Source organism: Leuresthes tenuis, unplaced genomic scaffold, assembly GCF_036924035.1.
Source record: "Leuresthes tenuis unplaced genomic scaffold, fLeuTen1.0.hap1 SCAF_18, whole genome shotgun sequence".
Taxonomy (NCBI): domain Eukaryota; kingdom Metazoa; phylum Chordata; class Actinopteri; order Atheriniformes; family Atherinopsidae; genus Leuresthes; species Leuresthes tenuis.
This window is the reverse complement of record NW_027325372.1, coordinates 3,156,918-3,161,788: the sequence shown is the minus strand read 5'-3', so window position 1 is coordinate 3,161,788 and position 4,871 is coordinate 3,156,918. Positions and strand designations below refer to the sequence as shown.

General features: G+C 41.4%; 1 protein-coding gene across 1 annotated transcript in view; it reads left to right on the top strand.

The window, feature by feature from the left end:
* Positions 1-4,871, top strand: part of LOC140275544 (tripartite motif-containing protein 16-like) — a 292,422-nt gene that overhangs the window by 62,633 nt on the left and 224,918 nt on the right. The gene's annotated exons all lie outside the window — the stretch shown is intronic.

The following is a 4,871-nucleotide window of genomic DNA, read 5'->3' as shown; positions in this document are numbered from 1 at the left end:
AGGAGTTCACAGAGTTCTGTTCAGCCTGAACTCCTCAGGTTTGGCTCCAGCTGTCCTCCTCTGTGTGCAGCTGTGTCTCTTCCTCGCCTTGTTGCTGAACACCGGCTTCTCTGAACGGGCGTCTCTGTCGGGAAGAAGAGAGCAGGAAGTTAACACAAAGAGCATGCTCGGTATGACACACCCCTCCTCCTCCCCACTTCTCCCCCCGGCTCTGCTTGGCTCCTCCTGGGCTTCGATCTGAACTGATGATCTTTCTGCACCAATGACATTTAAACACAGACTCACACGTGAACTGGCCGTAATGAAAGGGTTAAACGGAACAAACGCAGCGAGACGGGACACGTTAAAGCACCAGTTAAACGCATGACATCATCGCCAAGTCTGACCAATCACATCCTATTGTGCAACCAGTCTCTGTCTGTTTCTCCATCACACCGAGCACCACAAGCTCTTCCACCACTTCACACTGCGCTGCTAGTGCCGTTACCATGGTGACGCTCACTATGAGCGAGGCAAACAGCGACCCACTCTGTGACTCTGGTGCTGATGCACACACACACACACACACACATGCACGGTCGAGCTTAAACTGATAAAAGAATTCAGACTGACGCAAATGATGCAAAAATACGGACAAATAAATATAAAAAACAGAGTCACACACACATGTTTTGACACAACACACATAAAAAGGTTTAAACCCAAGCATGAAAACACACACACACAAAAGGTGAAAATCGGCACAAAGAGACACCTGAACACTTGTTACACAAACACAGCATCTGGACAAAAAAATACACACGTACACAACTACACAAAACACACACAAAAAGCCCTTAAAACCTGCACACACACACGTTAGAAGTGATAATTACGTTCAAACACACACACACACAAACAATGTGCACACATCAGTAATTACATACCGTCACACACCCATTCAGTCCTACAAATAAACACACACACACACACACACACATCCCTGGATAAACACACACGTAAAAGTCAGTAATTACATTTCCACAGACCCACTGACACACATGAAATTATCTTTATTTACACAGAAATATGACGCATAAACACAATAAAAACAAAAATCACACGCACAAAGAGGCTAAAATACACAGAAACATGTAACCGCCCCTCTACGTGCGTCTCTGAATGAACACACACACACACACACACACACACACACACACACACACACACTAATTACGACCTCACAACAGTTACAGAGCAGTGTGGGAGACGCTCAAGTTTCCGTTTGTGTTTCTGTTTAAAGGCGAATTGCATAAAACTCCAGAAACAACAAGTTTAACCTCGTTTCTGTGTCAGGGAGAAAAGGCGGAGAGACGATCAGTTCGATCAGCCGGAGCAGGAGGAGCACTGCAGATGTTTTCTGTGCTTGAACAGCAGATGACTGGCCGGCCGACTCTGATTGACTTAACGTTCACAAATCTGATTATGGCCAAACACACACACACACACACACACACACACACACACACACACACACACACACACACACGTCAGTCCATTCATGTGATAGAGATCTGAGCCTCTCTGGGGGGGGGGGTTCGTGCTTGTGACGCACACAGGGAAAAGGATAAGCTGACCAATCCCGGAGAAGCAGACAGGTTAAGACGCCTCTGACAAGCGTTTCCTCACGTCTGAGCTGAAAGTCTGAGTCCACACTTTCCAGGTCGTGGAGACAGAACAGCTCAACCGCAGATTAGAGCCCCGTAAATCACTCACAGACGCGTTGGAGAAGCTCTCAGACCGGATCGGGAAAGCTGGAGACCCAGTTTTAGTGGCTCTTATTATAATTTACTAATAAACTTTTGCAAGTTTCATTCAGCTTTGAACCAACTTTGCATGACATTTGGACATTTCTGCGCCCTCCAGTGGTCACATTATACATTTAAATAGGATTAAACAGGAATGCATGAAGCAGATTGGAAGCACATGAGATGTTTTGTTGTTTATTGACTGATAGTAACCTCATTCTATGAAGATGTGAGCCAGATGTCAACTCTATTGATTTTGGCAGCCTTTTGTGGTCTGATTAATTGGTTCAAGAACAGAAATTTGAGAATATCTTTGTGTGGATTAGTAGCTATTACCATAAAACACTCAGATTTCTGATTGAACTGTTGTCGGGTTAGTTACAAGGAAGAAGAATATTTGGAATAACGAGGGTGATATTTCTAATTCTGCTCCATTTATCTTTAATCTGATATGATTTTAAAGTATCTAGCATTAAGACTTAAGCTGAGCCCCAGCGTCGATACTTTATTTTAATTTTAATGTCCAAAAACACAAGATTAAATCAATCCAGGATGCTCACACTGCATCTCTGAGCTACAGAGCATTTATCAGTCCAATGCTGCTGGTGGATCAACTCACACACCAAAGATTTAGGTCAAAATTAATCGTGTACATGTGGGGAAAACAAAGAAATGCTCCTCAAAGTAGAAAAAGTCTTCATGGCTTCACAGATTATAAGAACGATAAAACACGGCCTCAGGACTCAGGCTGAAACAATCAGCCGAAACTAAACAAAAGTGCAGCTTTTCACAGTTAAAACAGACTCGGGTTTCCCTCTTTGTGGGAACTGAAAAGGATTAGCTGGAAATTTGCTCACTAACCATTAATCTTCTCACCATAATCACGTGGTTTGTGATGACTGACCGTCACACATCATGATGTCTGGCCTTAACCAGGAAGTTGGTAACATGTGACTGAATCTTCCAATGACATTTTAAGCAAAGTTACTTTAAAAGATTAGTGGTTGGGATGGAAGTTGAACTCATTTGTTTGGTGGGACAGTTGAGCAAACTTTGCAGCCTCTTTCTTATGATAAAACACTTGTTTTACTTGTTGTTCCCTCTTTCTTCTCCTCTAAACCACCAACTGATCGGCAGCTCTTCCTGGTTCTGGTCCTGTTTTTTTCCTGTAAAAAGGGAGTTATTTCTCTCCACCACCACCTACTCAGGGTGAAGGATTTTATTTAATATTTAGTATATATATATAATGTATGAACTGGACTAATTTGATTTTAAATCATTTGATTTGGTTTTTATTGGATTGCAATGACTGGATTGTATCTTTAAAGTATCCTGAGAAGACATTTATGGTGATTTGGCACCATCAGCTGGGTGTCCATCACCATTTTTTACTTACTTTCAGAAGAGATTATTAATTAAAGGTGGAAGGAAACGATAAAAATGTAAAAGAAACTCCAACTAATAAAACAAAATAAGCAGATAAGCTCAGCTGAGATGTTTTTGCCTGTTTTGACTAAAGGAGCTCAGACCAAATATTCACCTTCAAGCTCTGTTTTAGTCTCATTTATTGTATTTACACTTATGTTTGCACCTATTCCCAGTTTTCATGGCTTTGCTCTGTGATAAAACACAAAGAACCTCATCTATAAGAGACAACCTGCTTCTGTTTGCTTTCAGCGGCAGAGGAGGCGAGACTCGTGAGAAACACTAAAAACAGGTGTAAAGTTACACAATGAGTCAATCTTTAACTTGACCAGGTCTTTAAAATCTGCTGAGCTGCTGATCCAGTTTACACTTCTTATCAGTCAGAGGGTGTCAGTCAGAATATGTTAGAGACTGAGGGCTGAGCGCCAAACGTCCATCAGAGACAGGAGACTTCACTTAGATTTTGCCGTCATGGGAAAAAGAAAACAGCATCGTTACTGGCACGACTCCTAAAGTTTGAGTCAATGTGCATAACCAAAAAAAGGCAAAGTTTATTCAGTTTTTGTTTTAATTTGAACAGCTACTAACACTCGAAACCATTAAAACACTGTTCTCCTGATTCTTTTTATAGATTTTAATGTTTTTTGAAGTCTTAAGTGAATTATTTGAAGTGTTGAAGAAGCTATTCTCGATCAGACGAACAACAGCAACAATGCAAACAATGACATCTCTTTAAATTGATCAAAGACAGAAAGTTGTTCCATTGATCGCTGTCAAATACACAAATGGGAGGATTTTCTTATCGTTTACACAGACGTCCAAATGTCTGTCGTGGTTCTATCTTTGGTGCAGCACTGAAAGTCTTTGCCTGTGGGAGGTGCTCCACAATGTAAAGCCCAGATCTTTATGTCTCCATTTACTGAAGAAGCCAACAAGTCTTCCAACTGATCGATTTTATAGATAAATTCTTCAAACTATTGAAGGTCATTGAGCTCCTCAGCTGGGTCAGTGGAGACGATATTTACGATCCCAAACGTTCTAGAATCGATACTTTACTAAAAGTATCGATACTTTACTAAAAGTATCGATACTTTTACATATCTGCACTAATTTGGTGTCAACGGTACTTTTTCAGCGCAGTACATAGTTATTTCTAACCTTTTCTCCGCTGGTTAGCAGGGACTAACTTACATCTCCTGCCTGTGAGGTGAACTACGGCTGTATCAATACGCTAAATGAAAACTAAATGACTCCTCCTTGATCTCCTAAAAAAGAAAAAAAACAGCAACTTCCCTGCAAGAATAAAAGATAGAGAAGAAGAGTCGAGTGGAGGAATTAGTCCTGGGCCCAAGGGAGCACCACAGAGGTGTGGCCACGGTGACATTATTCCGACTGCTGACCTTAATCTAAATAAAATAACCTTTGGATGATGATGTAAGCTTTGTGCTTTGGCTCGCTGTGAGTTACTGAGTAAAGGAAGCGCAGGGTGCACAACACCTGTGGAAAGGAACCTGTAAAGGAAGAGAATCTGCATTCATGTGCTTTTCTCACGCTATTCTCAGATGACAGAAATAAGAGTCGTTGCAACACCTGCCAAACCAGAACTTCTTGCAGCTCTTGATGTTTTATTTAAAAATCAATCAAATGTCGTACAGCTTG